Genomic DNA, 24785 nt, shown 5'->3' on the forward strand with positions numbered 1-24785 from the left:
TCTTCTGGGTGCACAAGGCAGAAGCCTTATGAACTCAGTTAATGGACAGTCCACACCCACTCAGCAGGTCAGAACAAGACTAAATACGATTGCCTCATGTGCATGATTGTTCATTATAGACACCACACAATGAGCATCATCAAACAGCAATGGTGTGCCATGCAAAGTATCACTAGCACAAAGCAGTGATAATAACTGCTTCACACTGTACTTGCAGTAGCATAGTGCACACATACTATACTTTCCCCAGGAAAAGGCAGGCATAGATAGTATTGCAGTATGGGCATTTAGCTCAGTGTATTAAGCCACTGATTCATAGAAGATTTCACTAAGTAATTTAATTATCGTAATCACTGTGCTGTGAAGCCTTTTGTAGCACAATATAAAGTGGGGTCATCCTATTCCAGGAGACTGCATTAAGATGAGCAAGATGGGAACAGGAAATCACTGGAGATGGCTGTGATATAGGCATAATAAACCTCAGCATTACATTGAGTGTGTAATATGCATGGTAGCAACAGGATGACTAGGAATCAGTAGATTGAATGAGATCACATGGAACAAAGGCATGAGGTTACTATACAGCTGTGGGGATGCTCACTGTGACAATGAATATAACACATGGGTATGAAAGGTACTGTTGGTTGGGGGGAATCACCCTGGCAGAGAACACAGCACATGGACATGACAGGGTTCTGTCCAGATGAGGGATTCACCCTGATAGAACATAGTACAAAGGCATTACAGGTTACTGTCTTACTGAGGGGTGAAACTGTGGCCTATATATACAAAGGACTACAAGACATGCTGCATGGAAAACAATGCTTGCTGTACATAAATCACAGTATGAACATGTGTAGATACAGAGATAAAAGGTGCAGTATGTGTGCAAGATGACTGGCTGTCAGCACAGTGCTGCAAAAAGGTGAGTTATTGCTGTCAGTATCAGGGAGGTTGGGAATTGTCAGCATAATATCAGACAGGTATGTGACTACCAAATGGAGACTGAGAATAGTGCTGAAGCATAGGGGTCTGCCAAAGACTCACACTCATCCACCCACACACATCCACACACACACACACACACACACACACACACACACACACACACACACACACACACACACACACACACACACACACACACACACACACACACACACACACACACTATTCACAAAAATAGCCTCTTCTGGTCTGTTTCCATTGGGTTGGGAAGAATGAGGCATATGATCCAGCACTGCCACAGGTATGTTACCTTTATGCTATTACTAGCCTGTTTACCTTTTATAATGCTTTCTCCTCTGCCCTCCCTCCTTCACCGATACCTCCTTTTTTCATTTTTTATTAATTTTAGGAATAATATATCTGTATTTACCTTTCATGAGATATACCCCGGGATTCAAGAAGCTCGGCGCAAGGACAGTTTTAACCTTGCGCCGAGCGTCCTCACCACAGTGCAGTAGTGCCATATGAATATGCATGAGGGTGCGCCGCCGCACCCTCGACATGCACAGGAAATGTATGCGAGTTCAGGGGGCATGTACAAGTGCTCTACAAAGGTGTAAGCATGCCCCGACAGTTGCACAACCTACTATGCTTATTAGTAGAGCCCTCCTCTACTAGTAATTCAGTAATTCAGTTTCCGTGGATACCGAAATGTATGCTAAGTATACAAGAGTGTCCACGAACAGTGAAATAAAATCGAAGTAGTAAACACACAAGGAATGAGAAGGGAATCAACAGCAACCCTAGTATTATATAGCACTGTCAGCATATGTTATATCAAGCTGGGCAAGAGTAAGCAAAACTTTGCAACTCAGACCACAGGCAGGATATTACCAGTGGGAGTAACATTGTTGATCTGCTAAGTCTACTTTACAATCAGAGGGTAGTCCCTGGTGGGACTACCCAAAAATTGATAGAATGTTTGGCCATCCGACCATTACACAAGCAAGGGCAGGTATGTTCAAGGACTAAATGGTGGGAGAGCCTGAGAATACATGGGTTGGGACAACATACATGTAGGGCCCCTAATGCTTGGGAGAGGGCAATGTGTGGAGGTGTGTCATGGCTGCGATAGCAACCGGATAATGGATGGTATGCGTATATGTTGAACTTGGGCGGGGTGGAGGAACTATGGGTATGAAATTATGGATCCAGGCATGCCAGGATTGGATGGGCTGGTTCTAATTGGACCGCCTCGTGGAGATCAGCGGGTTTGTTATAAGTATATATGCATACACACATGCAGACATCTATATGTAGAAGCACATTCTCTGTAACACATTCATTCTATTTGCAGACATAAATAACATGAATGTGCCTTTACAAACCTCAACAGTAGATAGAATAATAGGTTGTGCATAAGAGGGAAGGGACAAAACTGCTAAAATGCAGAAGTGTGTACAATGTCTGAAGTCAGTGCTGTGCTGAAAAAATCAATGTGAGGACTTTCTCACACATGGAATCATTCCTGTGATCTGCCTGCTACGGCAATGCCAATTACTAAACCGGTCTATTTGTAAAAGAAATACTCCAAACACGTACATAATTAGGCTCTCATGTGCAACGTGTGCATTACCACATAGTCATACTTATTAATTTATTGTAGTGTCATGTTAAAGGGAGTAAGGATGTAATGAAGTATAGAGTCTAATCTTGACATAAAGACATGCGTGCCCCATGTGGGACAGCCCAAAAATTGCGAATAGTGTCCTTTTGGTCGCTCATGTCACCAATGTTTGTGGACTAAAAGTTTGGGAATTTTGAGGATACATGGAGTGAGTCTACTGATTGGATGGGTCTACAGAGTAGGGAGTGGCCAATGTGTAGTGGTGTGGATACACCATGAATCCAATTGGAGAAAGGATGACTGCAGTGTTAGGGAGGCATTGAGGTGGGTGTTTGGGGAACAAGGCATCATGGGTATATGGGTATATATGCAAATGAAGCAGCACAACAATGGTGTATTGGTTAGAGCAACTGCCTAATGAACAGACATTCCCATTCCAAATCCCACTGCATCACATACCATTTATCATTGGTAATCTGCACATGAACATATTTCAACATCTACCTGCTGTATAACCTGCAAAATAACAATTAAAAGTGAACTGGAGCAAAGTGTCAGTGTCATAATGAATAAGGCACTAGTAAGCAGGTTTAAGCATATATAAACACATAAACACCAGTAAGCGTGTGTAAGTGCGTTTGCGCCGGGTATGCATTGCTTTACAGACACATACATATATATCTATATATAAACCAACTTCAATAACAGGTTACTGTAAAAACATGAAGTACCAAGAAGGTGGAGCAGGTGCTAAGCTTTCATTCTTTTATTAGTGGAAAGAACGTCTTCAGAATAACAAAACTCATCAGAACTTGCATATATATATATGTACAAATGTGTCACTAGAAAGAGATGTGCCAATAGTATGGTAATCCAATAAGGAGCAATGTACAAAATACAATAATGCATATGTGTGGTTAGATCCAATAAACATTATAAACTAAAGCCGTAGTCATAGGAACCAAAACAAGACAAGTAAGCACGACAGTTGTGTGTTATGAAATCCAATACTGATAAGTAAAGCATAGGTTGTACCAACTAGTGTACAAGAAATGGTTGTCTTATAAATAAAACAGGATTCCAACTTGCAAACAATAGAAGACAGGTATGAATGTACATTCTGAATTAGCGTCTCCATCTGAGAGTGCATTTAACATTTAGCATCTCGTTCAGTCCAGGAGGAGCTTCAGCATTAAGTTTCAGCTGCCAGCAAAGTTCCTTAACTTCAGGTAACGTATTAACATCTAGAGGGACTGGTAGTGTTGTTTGTACAATGGTGTCATCTGCATCAAATGTACCTGGAACCTTGAGGAGTCATGTGCATGCCGAGATCATGTGCCTGAGAGACAGGGGTGAGGACAACTGGAGTATGTTGTGATACAAATTAAAAAGGTTACATGTGTCCAGTGGACACATGTGTGAAATGGACAGCTATGTATGGGGGAAATATTGTTCTAGGAACTGATTGGCCTTTTGTTTCATAGGGCGAGAGTGGGATGTGGGGGAAGGAGAGTAGGTATGCTCGTAGAGGATAGGATGGGTAGGATGACAGACAAGACAGCATAGAGGGTCTGTATATGACACGTGGAGGGATACACATTGGACGGGGAGGGGTGTTCAGCAGTCACAAGCCCATGAGCCCCCAGATGGAAACAGTGGGATGGAGGGCCCCAGCCATGGGCAGCCGCGACTGCACCTAAACAGCCGCAAAGGTGGCTGTGCTGGGGGCTATCTAGTAGCGGCAAGCTCACCCTCTAAATGTGACACTCTGCTCTCAAGCTAGCGTATCTGGCCTCAAAACCCCTTATTGAGCCCATAAGCACCATGTCCAGGACTGTACGACAGCAGACAAGTTCCTGTCTGGACCTGGTCCCAGGGGGGACAAGCCCCATTCTCAAGTGGTGGTTCCACCAGAAGGTGGTGCAGAGCCAGCAGAGGTGGAGGACCAAGGCTGGGCCCCAGACATGCTGGTGCCTGGTGCCATGGCCAGCTGAAGTAGGACAGGAGGTACTGCCTGGACCTCCAAACCCATACAGCTCATGGTGTTGCAGTTTTAACACAGACATGGCTTAGTAATAGTCAACAGCATTCAGGATTACTTATAACATCATGCATAGATATGACCATCAACCCAACACAACAGATGGTATACATTTGCAGAGGGAGCACAACACATGCATATACACTGCATGACATCTGTACAAAGTGTAGAAGACTTGTGACTGCAGCTCTGAACAGTGACCCATTATTGGCATGTCACTGTGAGAACCTCAGACAGTGACTGTCATACCACTGTTTCATGTGACATATGTCCAATCAGGGATGCGATGGCAGTAACTCTCATCACTGCCACCATGTACTGACTGCAATCCTCACACTATGCTTCTGCAGTTCACAGATGTGTGTTCAGTGAGTAACACTGGAAACAAATAGTTCCACACACTGACCAGTCCACAGATGGCCCTACAAATGAGGGTTCCTTCACAAACATAGCACTGTCTTGTCAGTTTTAAAACAAGCAGAATAGCTATTACCACACACAGCTTGCTAAACTGGCAGTAGTCTCAATGAAGCATAGCTACACTTACATCATTTGTAGTCATGTCTGGCACATCACCCTCCTGTCTTTAGGCTATTTTCCACTATGTATGTTGTTTGAGGAATATCCAGATATAATCTGTGATGCCATTTACCAAACACCAGATCCAGGTTCCACTCACAGTGACTGTCATGGGCAAATACCAACATGATGATCCTAGATATTGTACTGTGCTTCCATGTGATTGGCTATGGGAACATCACCACAGCTGTTCCACATGCAATCAGCTAGAGGAGGACTGCAATAGGTGCAGAGGCCATCACCTGATCATGACCATCACTTACAAAACACAAGCTGCTACTGAGCAGGTGTACAACTTCACATCCACCAGAGAGTGTGTGGGAGGGACAGACAGAGCTAAAGTACATCAGAGAAGGGCTTTGTGACTAAACCCTGAGCAATGTCTATCACACACCTACCAGTACTGGGGTTCAGACCCCTTACTGACTAGCCATTACTATTACAAGTGCATGTAGTTACTCCATGTGCCACATAGCTGAAGTGTTGGTGTGCTGTAAGAACATATATGTGTGCTGGTGAGTGACATCTGCAATAGAGATATAGTAGGCATACATTAGGTGTAGCCCACATGGCTGTCCACATGAACGGATGTCATTGTCAACACAACCTCACTCTCTAAGGGACTCTTCCTAACTACTTAGTTTGCCACACTGCAGTAATGAACAGGTACTACATGCACCACAGGGGATATCTGGAGGTTCTATGGGATAGGGCATGTGAACGTGTCTGACATCAGTCGGTATGCCAATGGGAGTTATACTGGGTGTGACTGTGGTTGGGAGCATCATACCCCACACACAGACACAAGGTGCTAGTACTGACATGCATGTGTGCATTACTTCATGGGTGTGTAGTGGTTGGCTGTGCAAGATGGCTGTACAAGGCTGGGTGCAGGGTAATACTTGGCATCACGCCACCCAACAAAGGTGTGCAGTGTGGTTCAGGGGTGTAATGTCTGCAATGTCCCACACAGATGGGTATTGTATGAACTGTCCTGGCATCCTGGTTATTATTGCATATGGCCATTGCTTTGCAATGCATGCCATGTCTGTGTTTGATAGTCCTTGACATGGACATTGCCTGGGATGTGCACGTCCCACAATAATGTACAGTGACATGTACAAGTGTACCTGGTTTGGCTGGCACATGTGTACACAGACTGTTATCCTCAGATATGCCAATACTGGCCTGGTGTAGCAGGACCTGCTTATTGACCCTGCACCTGCATTGATAGCATGATGCAGGTATTCCCTGGTGTCAGTGGCTTCTATCCATGCAGGGCATGTGTGTAAGGCATTGTATGGCCTCTGTGGATCACATCTGATGGCACTACATATGTTGCAGGCATCCAGTGAGGAACATAGTGAAGGCACACTGTCCGCAATTATGTGCCTATTGTACTGCTGGACAGGGTGCCATGCCCTCTGCAATCACACCATGCCTACTATCTCTCATTAATGTGCAGGGTACTAGCAACATAGCAGGATAATCTACACAAGTGTGTTTGTTTATGACACATGGGTTCAGAACATATTCCGGGTAATAGTAGGGTTGCATACTTTGTTCACCAGGCCTTTTGCCAGATGGAGGGGTATGGCTTACCAACACAGTCCCTTGGCCGGTTGACATCTGTACTCCTTGTGAGGTGGACACTGTGACATATAATACGGACACCATTTAGGAAAACCAAAAAATCCACTTTCCAACATGTCCAGTGGTTAGACACTCACAGCCACCTCCACACAGACTCTGACTGTCAAACACACACACACACACACACACACACACACACACACACACACACACACACACACACACACACACCTGCTATATCTTGGAATAGAACCCCTACCTAACTAATTTATCACACTACAGCATTGCACAGTTACAGCATGTTGTTTTTCCAGGCAGCCAGACAAACACACAGTTAGCCTGTCTTGGAATAGAACCCCTACCTAAATAGTTTATCACACTATGGCATTACACAGATACAGCACGTGCTATGGAGATTACTGGGTTACAATAATCCCAGAGGTGTATTTCTAGGTGGGTGACATCAGTAGGCTTGCCAAAGGTGGTTATGTGAATTGTAAAGAGTGTGCATACTCTAAAAAGCATTGCTACTTTCTCAGGCAGATAGACACACACACTTGGCCTATCTGGGATTAGAACACCTACCAAACTAGTTTATCACACTACAGCATTGCACAGTTATAGCATATGCCATGGAGATTATTGGGTTATAGCACAGTTATAGCAGGTGCCATGGAGATTATTGGGTTATAGCAGTCCCAGAGGTGTATTTGTAGGTGGGTATGTGCAATAGAACACATACAATTACACTTACTCTGATTCCACTTCTGAGCTGGGTGACATCACAGGACTGATTACTTGCAGTGGGGAGGGGGGAAGAGAGAGGTTTAGCAGTTGACAAGGATAAAGGCCAGTGCAAAAGGAGGTATCTCTTTGGAATGCAGCAAAACCCACTGTCATGTCAGGATGCAGACACAAATACACACAGCCATTTGCTGACACACACATTCAGGCATTTGTTGACAGACACACACCCAGGCATTTGCTGTCACACACACAAACACACAGTTGCCAGTGGTGGGTTCAGAACTCCTGCCTACCTACAGATCAATTTTACAGTACTACGCAGTTACGAGATGCACCACAGAGATTGCACATTTGAAAGCAGTCAGAATGCCCTTCTAAGACTGAGGATAACAACAGGGATACTGACAGTCATGAAGTACATAGCTGTAAAGCTGTGTGTTTAAAGTAGGTATCCATTGCAACATGTATGCACAAACAAGACACATCATCTGAGGGTAGTACATAGGTAGCGCCAAAAACCAACCATGTCGACACAGCAGGATGACCAATAAACAATATCATACAATGTCCATACGGCTGTATTAGTTCCAAAATACGAGGGACGGTGAATACAAAGTGATTTATTCCAAGGTGAAAAAAAGACTGATATCACAAACATGAAACCCACAATGGAAGTCACAGCAACAAATGTAGTTAAGCACTTTCCCCTGGAATCAATCCCAGGCTTCTTCAGAACATTTTAAAAATAAGCAACCATGTGCTTAAATAACCACTCATAATGTATGTGACCCCCACATCATTGATCACAATAGTTCGTTTAAATAAAATAAATTACAAACTTTCAATCCATTAAACACCCAAACCCACTATTAAAAAATGTATTATTACAATAAAAATACAAACATTTAAGTTGATCTAATACAATATAATATAATATAAAATATAAGAGACCTGGAAACCAACCAATTTTAATAAATTAAAAATATGTATATAAAAATGTGTTTGATAAACATTGTTTCTTATGTAACATCTCAGAACTAATGGTTAAATAAATATTAACCATTCCTTACCAAAACCCTTGATCATAAAACAAGTTTAAAAAAGGCAACAAAATGTTGAAAAGTACAAGTTAAAATAAAAGATTATCCTACTTCCTACAACCTGGCAGACCTTAATTTGAGAACACTACTAATGTTGATGTTGTCATTTAACCCCGGGGTCTTGCCTGTGTCCAACTTCAGTTGCCACAGCAACTCCCTGTATTCTAATTTTGTCTCCCAACTTCCACCCCTGGGGTCAACATCCACTTGCTCCAACACAAAAAACTTAAGAACCATGTTGGGACATGAAAGGGAATGTTTAAAAAAGGCATTAGTCTCTTTTCTTTTGTTAACATCATAAAGATGTTCATAGACTCTTCTCTTCAGTTGCCTTTCCATTTTCCCTATATAAAAACTGGAACATGTAACACACATACCTAAATAAACCACCCTATTTGATTTACAGTTAAAATACTGTGAAGATCTTATATGAAACTTCCTGGAAGGAATAAATAAAGTCATCTTGTTAAACATAAAAGAACATTGATGACAGGACCCACAATTAAAAGTACCCTTCTTTTTACTATTACATGCCTGCTCTCTATTGCCTCTCTCCAAATAATCCTTAAGGTTCAAATCTCTTTTTCTAACAAACCTAGGTTGAACGGGTATGTATTCTGATATCTCTTCGTTTGCTCGTAATACGTGCCAACATTTTTTAATAATTGTTTCAGTCTCACCTGATGTAAACCTGTGTGTTTAAAGTAGGTGTCCATTACAACCTGTATGCACAAACAAGACACATCATCTGCAGGTAGGCCTGAGAGGTATAATTGTAGCACAACAGGAACCTGAACTGGAGTATGCCCATCTGTGGAATGTACAACTACTATCACTATACAGGGTTACAGTGGGCATGCTCATACACTTTGTAGCACAGGGCCGTTTTGGATGCACTATGACTACAACTACACAAGGTTATACTGGGCTTGCTCATACACTTAGTAACAAAGGGCTTGTTGGATGCACTGACTCAAATTACACAAGGTGGCAGTGGGTACGCTCATACACTTAGTAGCACAGGGCTGTTTGGGATGCACTCCAATTCTAACCACAGAAGGCCACAGTGTGCATGCTCATACACTTACATGTACAGAACACAGTGTAATGGACTCCTATTGTAAACACACAGGTTTGCATCTATGTACATCTTACCTGTCAGTATATATGCACACCATACTCGTTTACTACCTGATACCTGTATGTGGCCCATAAATTATATATCTGTGTCTGTACTGTGTGATACACATGCATACATGTACATGAAGTACTGACATATAAATGTTAAGTATACACAATCATGCATGTGTGGATGTGACAGACAATAGGTTAACTGGGACACACAGGTGGATGCTACCTAGAGCATGTGTCACACACCTTGCTGCCCTGAAAGGCATACATTGATAGCAGGTTGTGGACAGTGGCATTATACGTGGAACAGTGGCATATGCAAGCATAATGTGTGAGCCACACTGTGTAATGGTACTGAGTTGCAGGTGTCAAGATGACCTCTCCTGGCTGTGTTAGTAGTTGTCATTTTTAGCAGGACTACTACCCTAAGTATATCTCACATTGGTTATATACACAATTTCTGCTGCTGTCCGTCACCTTACATGAGGCATGTGCTACCAAGCACATTACTGCCACTCACAGTGATGTCATGGTACAAGTGGCAACTGCTAGACCAAAACAATGAGCCAATGTCCTGCTGTTATTATGAGGTTGTCCAGTGTCAGTTATTCTGGGCTGTCATGACTGAACGACAAGCCTTTGACACAGAGCACATGCATCCATGTTTCAAGTGTGTGTGGATAATACCTAGGTTGCATATACCCATATAGCCGCATTCCAAGGCAAATGTCCTAAACACAGAAGTAACACCCTGACACCTACAAGACAATTGCTTTGGATGCTTATGCTAACCAGTGCTAGATGTGTGGCTTTAGTAATCCATTTGCTCAATGTAGAATCTGCAATGGGGAATGCTGACATCTGTGCAGTGAGGAACACCTGGCTGAAGGCTCTGTAGTGCACAATTGCACTACCACCATATAACACAGATCCAGACATGTGGGCCATAACAGTGGTATGGACCATTCCAGGTGGTGGCATCCACATATTCATAAAGGCTACTCACATGTAAAGACCACTAACCCAACATAACTCATCACAGATGAGTCAGGTACAGGTAACAGTGGCAAATATTGCATTCTAGGTTGTATCCTCATATACATCCACCACCTTGTCCCCAGACTACCAACACACATCCATATGTGGTATGACATAGTATGGTAGACCACCAGATAACCTTCGATTGGTGGACTGTACCTAGGCCTGCATCAGCTGTGCAAAGAACCCATGTACAGACGCGGCTGCATAATGTGTTATGCAATGCAATATTACCACTGTTGGTAACCAGCTCAGTTGTACACATACCAGGGTCCCTCGGATGTTGTCAGCATTAACACAGTTGACTGTTGCTGTACACCAGTAAACAACACCCTCATGGTTGGATATGACCTAACTGTACCTGCCCTGGATCCCACACTCATACAACATAAATGACATTACCATAGCTTTCATTATCCTTCGTACATACAGGGGGCTACAGTTATTACACACATGCACATGGCAGATAGCATGTTAACAGCACATAAGGTTTGATCTCTATGTTAACAGAGGTAATATTCCCTCTCTACTGGTCATCCATGATACCTATCATATCATACAACACCCCATGTTGCATGTATGTCATTAGACATGTCCACCTAATGCAATGCCTACAAACATACCCAAATAATAGGATCATAGGACCTACACAAGGCCTATATTGACAGACTCACGGAAATCCAGGTCTGCTCTGTATGTTCCTGAGTAATCACAGGAGATATGTTCATGACATGGACAGCCATGTGTGGCCACAGCTCCTACATATATCCCATGTCAACAATTGCAAGCCATGCATGCTGTGTGCTGTCGGAACATTAGCCTTAGTACCACAATAGCCAGTACATGCTGGGGTGAGATGTTTACAAGACACAGACCTTGCACATGCTTGAATGAGTGTACTGCCTAGCCTAACAGAGCACATTGCTGGCACTCTTCCAGTAAACATGAGGTGTGTGTGGCACATATGATGTGCTCACGGTTGACCATTACAGTGCCCTGGCTTCACCATGGCACTGTCAAGTAACAGTTTGTAGGAGCATGACATGGAATAATGCTGTGTGTGTCTTGTTGATATGTGCTGTTGTCATATATGTACACTTGACTACTCGGTGAAGGTGGTTGTGTCTTACTAGTACATGAATACAACATCCATTATGGTGTAATGCTCGACTATGTTTCACACATGGCATAGGGAAGGTGTGGAATGTATCCTCTTGACCTGCTAGTGCACTTACTGATGTAGACCGCATATGTGTACATGTATTGATGTTTGTGTAGTTTCCATGTGTGTGCAGTGTCTGATATTTGAAGGTGACTGTTGTCTTAGCACATCATGCTGTTGCAATACAGCCTCAACATTGCCAAATGTATATTGTGATATGCTTTAAGTACAGTAAGCTGTACATGAGGTATGGACAGATGTCTGGACATGACTACTAAGTGGTGGGGCTACTTTGCAGATGAATGATTACTGAGGACAGCTCACCGGTGTGTTACAACCATTCCTAAAATAACCTGTGAAACTGATAAGGTCTGGTTTTGTTAATTGAAGTGAAAGACAGACAATGTAGAATCCTGTAAGGGTGACACTGAAGGCAAACCTCTTGACACCTGTAACAGTAATACCTCCACTGTGCATATATTGTGCATATATCAGTGCAGTTGGCAAAGGAAAGAGTCAGTAAGCTTTGTAGCGAATGCGATAGTGCTGTACATCTGTAATACCTATCATGAGATAGGCAGGTGTTTGATTCACAGTACTGGCATGTTTGGGTGTATGTGTGTCCATATATGTCACGTATGGTTGGGAATACATCCCACATGTTTTCACTCTCCTGAACACTGCTGTTGCCATCATTACAGAGTGAAGTGTAGAAAGAAAGGCATAGGCAGGAGGTTGAACTTCACACATGTCAAGTGTCTGTATGTGTGTGACATATGTGTACATCTTTGTGAATGCCACAGTGTGTGTGTGTGTGTGTGTGTGTGTGTGTGTGTGTGTGTGTGTGTGTGTGTGTGTGTGTGTGTGTAGGGCTGTCTGTGTGTATGGCTGTCCGGTCCCTCTAATGTGGCTGTATTTTACCATAGTGAAATGTTAATGCCCCCTCCCCCCATTCACTCAATGCAATCTAGTATTCCTGTTGATATCATCAATCTTAGATGGGCATTCTAACTGCTTGTTAACATATACACCCTGGGATGTGACCTGTTGTTGCCTAGCCTACTGATGAACCCCCGTCCCCACATACACTCACTGCACTGTAGTATCCCTGTCGATGTCCTCAATCTTAGGCCATTCTGACTACCTGTACATGAGTAATCTCTGTGGTGCATCTTGTAGTTGCGTAGTACTGTAATTATGATATGCACATAGGCAGGGGTTCTCATCCGAACACTGGCAATTGTGTGTGTGTGTTACTGTGTCTGTGAATCCCTGAGTGTGTGGGTGTGTCTGTGTTTTCATGCTGTCATGGCAGTGAGTATTACTGCTTCACAATGAGAAGCCACTATTTTCACTGGCCTTCACCCTTGTCATCTGCCATACCACTCTTTTAGCTCCTCCCCACTCCAGGTAACTATACTTGTGATGTCACCCACTATGGATGTGATGGCTCTGAACACAGTAGCTTACTTCACAGCTATCATGCTCTTGGATCATTAGAACAGTAAACATAATTGAAACATGGGAGATTATAACTGTGATGTGGAAGCTACAAAGTGTATGCAGGTATTGTCATACAGACCTGTGAGTAGTCAACATGTACATATGGGACACTAACCACAAACACCAACATCCCCCGGCACATGCCACTACACCTGAAAGAGGAAGGCAGAACATCAAGATCAACATGCTGTTAGTGTTATTACACATGATGCATACTGTCAAATGTACAAAATGCATTCTAAAACTGTAATACATGGCATGTCTGCTGCCTGTCAACACTACTGAACAATATTAATCTACAATTGTCTACTTAGTATGTTCACCATGTGCATCAGACCATATCAGCATGTCCCTGCGCCGATGGTGTGGATGACATGGATGCGGCACAGGCATCATCATATGCACATGGTGATAATGTTTGCCAGAGGCCTAGGCTGCGCCATTGGATAACATCATGTGTGTATGTTAGGGCCTGTGATATCATTGGGTATGTGTGGATGTTATGCATGTGAGTGTTGAGGTGCCCTACATTTGTTTCCGGTGTGTGTGTGTGTGTGTATGCATGTACATAGGACTGGCACGCGGCTGGCCTACACAGGGGTATTATTGACAGCTGCAGACTGTACAAGGCAGGTTTCACAGTTCACGGTGTCCAGCCACAGCCACATGACCTGCGCCTGCCAGAGGTTGCACAGGCAGTACCAGGCAAAGGTCCAGGTTGGGTACTGTCTGATGACATGTTCACTGGAATCATGTCACTGTTGGGACCATCCAGGACCATGTGCATGTGGTCTGCTGTGTCCTGGTGTGGACTGCACAGCACCAGCTGCACTGCTGCTGCTACCTCCACTATGGGAGCGGGCATGTGCAGTAGCATGTTCACGTAGACCTTCAACAGGTGATGTAGCTGACCTACATCCACGTGCCCGATGCCTCGCTCCCACCAGATGTTCCAGCACAGACATTCCACGCTTGAGGATTGACATGTCCTGGTCAGGACTCCCACCATGTCACCCAATCGTCTATCCAAAACATCTGCAAGATGATGGTGAGCATTTGCAATTGCCTGGATGTTGTCAGTTAATGAATGGACAGCAACCCTCTGAAGCTTCAGACCTTCTCTGTTATGTCATTCAGCATGTGCCTGTGCCACCATTACAGCCTGAAACATGCTTCTGGTAACTCCAGCTGATGTGCTTTGTCTCACAGGAGCATGTTGGCCAATAATCTTCCTACGAGCAGCGCTGGGCACATGCCTGTGTGGGACATCACCAGTCAGTTGACTGGGATCATGGTGTGCAGGCACACCTTCCATAGTCTCCACACTTCCCTGTTCCATGCTACCACCTGCCAGCTATCCTTCCTCTATGGCCAGTGGTGATGAGGTATGTGTAGGCAGGGGAACTGTGTGTGGGTATGAGGGAGATACAGGTGGAATGATAACCAATGGCACAGATTCAGCCCCTGACAACCCTGCCTGTGCCTCAATCATACTATCATCATCACTGCTAGAGTCTGGGGGACACTAACATCCGGTGGACCGCAGGAGGGCAATGCACCTACATCAACACCTGTGAGGGGAAGTAAAGAACTGTACATTACAAGTTTTACCAGGCACACACACACACACACACACACACACACACACACACACACACACACACACACACACACACACACACAAACAGACACACAGATAAACACAGACACACACAGACACACAGACACACACAGACGCACATACACAGACACACAGACACACACACACACACACACACACACACACACACACACACACACACACACACACACACACACACACACACACACACACATGCTACATGCAGATAATATGACAGATGGCATTCACCTTAGACAATTATAGTGGTAGTTATCATACATGCCTGAGTTGCACACAACAGCATGCATGTGTTATAGCAGATGGCATGCACCTTACACAATTATAGTGGTGGTTGGCATTGCACCATTTGTGTTAGTAGCCTAAGCCCCATACCTGCAACACAATGCATGCACTTTGCACCATTGCACCGCACTGCCATGGTGTGTGTGCAACATACACCAAATGATAACAGACCATCGCTGACCTTTGTACATCTGCCACTGATGAGTTGTGTTGGCCACCACCCCTATGTGTGAGGACATAAGCAGATGGGTATGTCAACTGAATATGTTTGCCTGAGCCCTAGCTTGCATATCTCCCCCAAAGCAGTGCATGTCTGTTCAACATTATTCTGCCTACCCCTGAGCTGAGTCTACAGACATTGTGCATGTCGCTGTACACACATGTTTGACATGGCTGTCCCTACTTAGCAATGGTGCCACAGACCAGCACAGGTTTACAGTATGCAGGCCTGATGTGTAGCGTATGACCTTGTCAGTCACATGTAGTATGACATGTCTTCTGCTGATGTGTTGAATGAGATGCATACATGTGTAACACAATGGTGTCCTTTCCAATCTACAGTACAGTAATGGTGTCCCAATGCAGGGACGTGTTTTATTAAAATGGGCCTTCAGCTGACACAATGTTGTCTGTCTGCCCTACAAATATGCAGTGACATACTGCACATTGAGCTGATGTGCATAGCCATTGCAGGGCATCATGTGGTTTCACAATTGCTATACAGTGTGAGTTACTGACACAGTTCATAGCCATGACTATGTTCACATACAATACATATCTAATGTGGAATGTGACCCACGTTATTGAGGTGTATACACACTAAACCCTAATGTGGAATGTGTGATACAGGTCACAGAAGGGTATACAGATGACACCCCTGCACATCTCAACCATATTACTGATGCCTGGCAACTATGCTCACACATGGCTAACTTAGCAGTACTCTATGTCCCACATGCTATCTGTGTACCTCACACACATGAGGAGCAGGCATGACAGTGATGTCTGACACCAGCAAGGTGAATGTACTTGTCTGGGCCTGATGTGGTTGTATGTGTATGTTGTGCAACACATGTATGTATTTGGATACTGTATAGGTGAATGCTTTCATGTTGTGGCACACTCAAGATGTTCAAGACATGTTATGTGGTGGTTTCATGTTATGCCTACACAAGCTGTGCACAGGCCTGTATGATGTTTAGTGTTTCACATTTGCAATATCACCATTACGCAAAGGCCATAGTTGTATTGTGTCAAGCAATGTACAACAGGGTGTACAGACATGTACATCACTTCTACTGTGTGTGTTGCTTCATGTCTCTGGCCATCCTCCAAGGCCATGTGTACACATGTTCTGTCCCATGGTTGTGATGGTCATCTTATTTCACATGTCAGTGTTATTCAATATGACATACACCCATAGATTAAAAAAATGGATGACGGAGAAAAAATTCACCTATAATCACCACAAATCTCCATACCACAGGATCCAATGAAGGCAGTATTATTCTGATGAAGTTTCCTGTCTTGGAAATGAAAGCACTAAATCTTTTCTGCTTGCATTCTGCTTGAAACAGTTTGAATACTGTCGTGCTGTGCTGTGTTGTCATTAAAAACTTTACTATTATACAGCGTTTGAGTTCATGTCTTGTGGACTGAAAAGTTTTTCTGTGGAATTAACCAAGTTTTTCTTCACATTGGCCTTTACATCAAGCTGTGGGACTGCCTTCATTGGATCCTGTGGTACGGAGATTTGTGGTGATTATACACCCATAGATGTCATATGCTCCACTGAGGACAGTGGTATGCAGACAAAGGGTGGTATGTATGGGATGTGAGACATCATGTTTTGCAGGATAGTTGAGCAGTGTTGCAGTCAGCCCACTACACGTCATGGACATGTCAGATAGCACATGACATTGTATGATATTCATAGCAAGGGTATAATCCATAAGGGTGTATCCTGTGGGCTGGTCATACCCCATCTCACATTTAGAGTGTGTGCACACATATGCTCTCTGTACAGTACTGTTTGTATTCCCAACATGTAAAATGCTGATATGTAGTACCTGTCTCTACAGTGAAACACACCTCCACCATTGTATTCACAGTTGTCCACACATCTGGCAATGACAGTTTGGAAGGTTTAGTGTAGGTGTTTCATATAGTCTTCAAATGTTTCACATGGGTAACCACTGTGATGCATTGCAGGTCTGACAAGTGTCTATTAACAGGACCACCATACATTATGTGTACTTGTGTTATGGCGGAGAGCATGCATTTTATATTCAAGCCTGGTAAATAATAACAATCTCACCTGACACAGGCTGCTGTCACTGCAAAACGCCAGAGGTACCTAAACATCAGTGTCACAGCAGTAAGATCATTATCCACACCTGTGTGAAGGTACAGGGTGCAATGTCTATGTTAGCGCATAAGCCAGTAAAATACACTATTCTATGGAGTATGCACATCTGTGCATACATAGAGTAGCAGACTATAGTATGTGGCATGTGTGCATACTTGCCTTGCATATGATGTTACATTACATATTGTACAGTAACACATGTAACTATGTGAAATATAGTTGTGTTATATGTGCAGTACTGACTTACCAGGCAACTCCATGTTCGGTGGTTGAGAGACACCCATCTCCACACTACCAGTTAAAGCTTGTGGAGGGAGTTCTGCAGGAGTCCCCAGGTTGGCCAATAGCTCCTCGGTATGTGTGAGTGGGGGCTGGGTGAGTGGACCCCCCACCTGTTGCACCTTGTTCCCTGGCTATTGCATTAGCACACTGTTTCGCTCATCTTATGAGGTCAGTGCAGTGTCGGCGCACCTGCTGATAGGTGCAATTGTGACCGCAAACATCATTTACCCTCCTGCAGTGTTCCTCCTACAGGGCATCTTGCTGCTGTACATCCTGTGGCACATGGCTGAGGAGTGTTGTATAGTTGTCGAGGAGGTATGGGACGAGGACCTCATCCTCCAAGTAGGTGTACACTGGTAGCCTGCTACATGGCATACCTGGAAGACATATTGATGGAGACAGGTCACAGTAACTCACAGAGAAGTGCAGAAGTACAGCTGAACATATATGTGTATCACATTTATTAAGATTACAAATAAGTCTTTGCAAATCTACATGACACTAACACCACTGACATGTTTAAGTCACACACATTTGACACTTACTGGTGATGTGATGTTATCACCATATATGTGCGTGTCATGTGATGACATTGCTCATACTCCATGTGGAGGTTGTCTTGACATGGGCATGTCTGTTTGCCTGTACTGGTGTCTTTACCTATCAGCACATGCCTGGATGTGTTCACATTAATGCAATCAATCTTAGTGCTGTGTATATGTCACATATATAGTCATACATAGCCGTTAGGAACATGATCTGTGATCCTGCAGCTTTGCAAGCATGTATGTGTTTTGCCATATACACCTTCATGGCACTGTAGAGCTGTGTAGCATCCTGCCAAGTATTTCCTCTGTTGCACATGTGTAACACATGGGACAATAGCTAGCCTGATGGTATTTGCAGGGTTGGATATCAACTATAGCATGTATGGTCATAGTAATGTAGTAGGCTATATGCCCTGGGCCATTTATGAGCCTAGGCAGACAGGTTACCTAGCTGTAGGCAACAGACAGGTACATTGCAGTGGCCAGTTCAAGCAGTGCCACAGAACTGATCCACAGGGTTACTGATATATTTGGCATGCTTTCATCACACCATGTCACAGAGAGGGGCAATGTGCAGCTTCACTGGACAGGGATGCATAGTATGGCAAGAGTATGTTAAGTGTATGGGACAGAAATCTGTCAGGCATGTTGTGATCCTTGTACTAGAAAGGTGGATGTCCATGAAGTATGTGTTTATTTAGGATCAGGATGTGTTAAGTGTAGCATGTCCAACACCTCTGGGTTGGAGATGGCTTTATTCAGGGTAGGCTGCATGCTACATAGTGGAGCTTGGGATTGGGAAGGGCAGTTTGGGCCATCTACACATGGGCAATAACCCTTAAAGGAAATATGTGATCTATTATGGGTCACATGAGTGTTGAGTATGGCTGAGCAATTATCTCTATATTCCTGGATGGCACCCTGTCATGATTAGGGGTGTCACATGTGACTACCTAATTGGTGTGGTGAAGTAACTATCAAAGGAAAGACTACTTTCCAGCTGCATCCCATACACACACAGGTGCCATTATGTTGACCACCGCCTAGGTGGAAGTTCATGGGTACAGCGTTTTTAACATAGGGGATGACAATGCAATACTTAGCTGTCAGATTGTGGCAATACGTCACACACCACACATCTGACACACAAAGGCCCTTCTCTATGTTGAATGCAGCACACATTGAGACAACTATTGCTCCTAGTTCATAGTCATTTGCAAACATCAATAGGCAGATGCCTTCTGTGTTAGTCTGTGTGGCATAGATAACAAAGAGGGGGAGTACCAGGAATGAACCCTGTAGTACTGTGGCTGGCACTGGTTTGATGTGCATGTATTAGTCAGACACCTTCTGTAGTGTTGGTTCTGCCAGCAGTCCAGTTGCCAACCACTCCTGTGACATAGGAATATACACCTAGTTTACTGAGTGTAGCTGGAACACAGTATGGGTGATTGTGTCCTACGACCTGGCAAGGTCGCGATATGCAGTGCGAATCAACCCTACTATCATCTACATCTGTATTGAGTACATCGAATACTTTGATCCCGGTTCATGGCCTTACAGACCAGACTCAGCAGGGTAGTTGTGCACTATTTCCCATTATCAATGGTGTCTCCCCCTTTGTGGGGTGTGATAACTGTTGCTGTGCACCATTCGGTGTGTACAAAGCCTGACATGGAGCTATGACTGAACATGATGTGTATGTGGATAGCTGATTGTTCTTACTTTTGTGTAGGATACACCCTGGGATGTTGACAGGTCCCATGAAAGATGTATGTATGGCTTTAGAGAAGGCAGCTTGTACCTGCATAGTTGTTATTACAGGGGCCCTGTAGTGTACATGGATATATATCTAATATCCTCCAAACGCCCCAAAACAGATCCAAGGACTCGAACAAAGAGAAAATCCAAAGCGTAGTCAAAAAAACACTTGTTTAATGAAATAATCACAGGATAAAATCCGATCACAGAACTCGGTTACAAAAGGTTAAGCTCTTTCATCTGGTGTGCTCCAGACTTCATCAGAACCAATACACACATTAATTAATCCATATTTATGTCACTTTTGGCGCCAAAAAATCAATTGTATTTAAAATTGGAAATGCATTGAAATAAATATATGTATTATGCAATATATATCTACAATAACCTGTATACTTAAAAAAAAATATATATATATACAATAATAAAATCAAACACCTAATAAAAATCATAGCCTATCAATTAATCGACCAAATGCTTAAGCGATATATACTGCTAATATTATTAAACAAGGGGGCAGAAGGTGTTCATTAATACAGCCAGATGTATCCCTATTCATTTAATAACAAAAAAGTTTTTAAACTTATACTATCATTAAGTCCAGGAGGGGTCGTGGCATCTAAACTAATCTGCCACTTACTTTCTACCCAAGCTAAATAGACTTTCCAGTTCCCTCCTCTATCAGCCATATACACCTGGTCTATAATGGCAAAACTAAAAGTTTGTTCATTACCCATATCAATAATGTGTTTGCTTAAAGCAATTTTGGTATCACGTTTCTTAATCCTGTACATATGTTCATATATACGTGTTTTGAACTTCCTTTCAGTTTTGCCTATATAATAGGCCAGACATTTGGAACAAGTGGCTATATACACTATATGCTGTGTATTGCAATTCCCATATCTACAATGTATAATAGATTTAATTACATTGTTTAACTTGATTTTTGAACTATCATTAATATAATTACATTGTTTGCACTTTCAACATTTTGTAGTGTCCTTCTTCTTCACAGTGTGTAACCCAATCTTTCCTTGCTCCAAAATTCTCTTCAAATTCTTACCAGTTTTATAAACAGTAATGGGATACATTCCTACTATGTGTCCGATAGTGCTCGAACACGAAATTAGATCCCAATGCTTCTGGAGAATTTCTTTAACCAAGTTGGTGTAAGGGTTAAACATAATTACACAAACCTTACTACCTCTATCAACCTCATATCTTGAGATATCCGAACGTGTTACTCCCAAAAGGGGTACATATTTCAGTCCCCATTGTGCCTTAACATAACTAGTCACACCATCGAGCATACCTAAAGGGTAGCCTCTATCCTGAAATAATTTGTACACTATTTCAAGTTCTTTTATCATGGTGTCCCTTGTAGATGACATACGTGCGACACGTATACATTGGCCTTTAACTACGTTCCTAAAGATATGAAGGGGGTGACAACTTCCATATTGTATATAATCATTGGAGAAGGTCAGTTTTCTGTATATCTTAGAAGCAAAACCTGTTCCAGTATTACAAATCCAAGTGTCTAAATAGGCTATACCTGTCTTGTCCATTTGATAAGTAAATTTCAAGAAATCAGTCGTATGGTTTAAATAAGCTATAAAAAGGGGGATCAACTCAGTAGGACCCTTCCAAATAATAAATAAATCATCCAGGTATCTCATGTATAACCTAATGTGTTGAAAATATTCACTAGTAAACACATACTTATTTTCCCACTCCAACATGACCAAGTTAGCAAAAACTGGGGCACATGATGCCCCCATTGCTACTCCACGAGTCTGTCTAAAATATTCCCCCTGATAATAAATATAGTTGTGATCTAAAACTAGACCCATCATGTCAATGATAAGATTAACTTTGTCCCAACTTAAACCTGAGTACTTAGTCAGACTGTTGAAAAAATAGTCTAAGCCAGTGGGACCCGGTATACAAGAAAAAAAAGGTCTTGTACATCCACTGTTAAGAAGACTAAATCCGCATCCCATATGTCTGTGGTTAATTTGCTCAAAAAGTCCCATGAATCTTTGACTAAATGGGACACCTTATCATATACATGTTTATTCCATTGATCAATAGTTACACCTAATTTAAAAGTTTTAGATTTAGACCCTGAAATAATAGGTCTAAAAGGGGGGTTGTTTAAACTCTTATGTATTTTAGGTATCCCTATAATGTGGGCCAAAATGGGAAATTCTGTTCTCAAATATTCATAAAGTTCACTACTAATACGATTGTCAAGCAGATATTCTTCTAGGGCTAGATCAATATGCCTATAACCTATATTAATTTGGTTAAGGGAAATCTGCTCATAATTGCCCAACTCGAATAATATACTGTGTATAACTCTTTGGTAATGTTGGTTATCAAAAATCACAATCCCTCCACCCTTGTCGGGTTTCATTATCCTAATCTCATCATTGAGCACTAGTTCTTCCAAAAATTTCCTTTCATTTTCACTAAGATTGTCATTAGTATTGGAGGGATGGTTCGAATTACCCTTGATGTCCTTAAAAAGCAAATAGATATCGTTACATACCATTTTTTCATATGCTGCGATTTGTGAATTCTTAATGGGAATATAAGAACTTTTCCTGACTAACCTGGATTTATATAAATTAGTGTCTTGGTTTTGGTTTCCACTAGAACTGTTATTAAATTGAATGGCCAAATTTAATCTCCAACAAAAAAGCTTGATTTCTTTAATAACTCCAAACAAATTAAATGGGACCGTTGGTATAAATTTCATACCTTTGCTAAAAACTGAGAAAAATTCCTGAGATACGGTAGTATCAGTGTAGTTATACACGTTAAACCCACCATAACTAAGTACCCTAGGAATGTCATGTGTGCTGGTCTCTTCCCCCATTTGCACCTCTAGACGTTCTTCGGGTGTATGCTCAATAGAATCACCTAACTTGATGCACTCAATGGACCCAGGATGCATAGAGGGTGCACAATAAGGGGCTGTCAAACAAGGTGTAAAACTCTCAATTAGCCTACTGTCCCTTGCATTCAATAAACCCGTCGGTTTTGTTTGGGAGCCGGGTAAAATCTCCCTCCCTGAAAATTTACATCTTCTTTTGCCCAATGGTTCCTCTGTCTACCCTTGGTTTGTGCTAACTCAAATACACCTTCATTACCCACATAATTCTGTGGCCATACATAAGCTCTTCCATTTTTTATAGTTCCAAATCTCTTTCAATTTTATGCACCTTTCTGTTATATACATTGTTAGCTCTATTATGGGCATTTTGGAATTGCTTAGTGTATAAATCATGCCATTGAGAAAAATTGGCATCATGTATAATGGTATCGTTTAACACTTCTACTTCATGTAATAAAGTAGCAATTTTCTGATCATTGCACTTCATAAGTTGTTCCATAAAAGTGTACCCAAACCCATCGAACATCTTGTTAAAATCAGTCACAACCACAGAGTTGTATTCTATTCCCAATGGTAATTTAAAAAACCTTAAACCTTTAGGTACTAATTGCATCTGTAAGCACTTGTCCAAATAGGCATTATCTATCTTCACACTCCTTAACTGTATAAGTTTTTCACCTAATAGGTTAATATTAGACTTAAGGTCGTCTGTACTAACGCCTACCCCATTTCTAGAAGGTGCATTTTTATAATCAGACTTCCCAAAAAAATCATATTCATCAGTTAAAAAATCATTCAGCACATTTGTAACATTTATATCGTTATGCTTATTTTCATAACAAACTCGTGTTTTTGAATGTCCATAGCTTGGACTAGATATTTGATCTCGTGTCACAGTACCTTTTTTGATTTCAGTTTCTTTACAAGTAATGACAGAATAAGTCCTCAGTTTTTCGCGCTGCTTCGGTCGCACTCCTTTATGTGTATTTTCCTGATGGTTATGGAACAAGCTGAAATCAAAAGTAAAGTCAGCTTCTAAAGAAACATTCTCATTCGTATCCTTAATGTCCAAAATGTGTCTACGGTTAGGGGAAGAAAGCACACCCTGACCGTTAGGTATTTCCGCTGAGCTACTGTGCCTTTCTAAATCAGAAGGCATTGTTGTTAACGCTCCATGATTTTCCATTAGTTGTTGCTTGGCGGAATCACCGCCATGTAATACTGCATCAGAAAGCTTCCCAACTAGTTCCAAGAGACGGTTAACGTCAGACTGCAACGACGTGACCTCAGACAGTAAAGTTAGGTATCCATCTCTGCTCAATGAAGCCCCCAAAGGATCCGATTCAGCCATAATACAACTAGTAAGATAAAAAGAACACAACCACCAATATCCTCCAAACGGCCCAAAACAGATCCACGGACTCGAACAAAGAGAAAATCCAAAGCGTAGTCAAAAAAACACTTGTTTAATGAAATAATTACAGGATAAAATCCGATCACAGAACTCGGTTACAAAAGGTTAAGCGCT

Source organism: Protopterus annectens, chromosome 8.part0, assembly GCF_019279795.1.
Source record: "Protopterus annectens isolate FY-2018-M chromosome 8.part0, PAN1.0, whole genome shotgun sequence".
In the NCBI taxonomy this organism is placed as follows: domain Eukaryota; kingdom Metazoa; phylum Chordata; order Ceratodontiformes; family Protopteridae; genus Protopterus; species Protopterus annectens.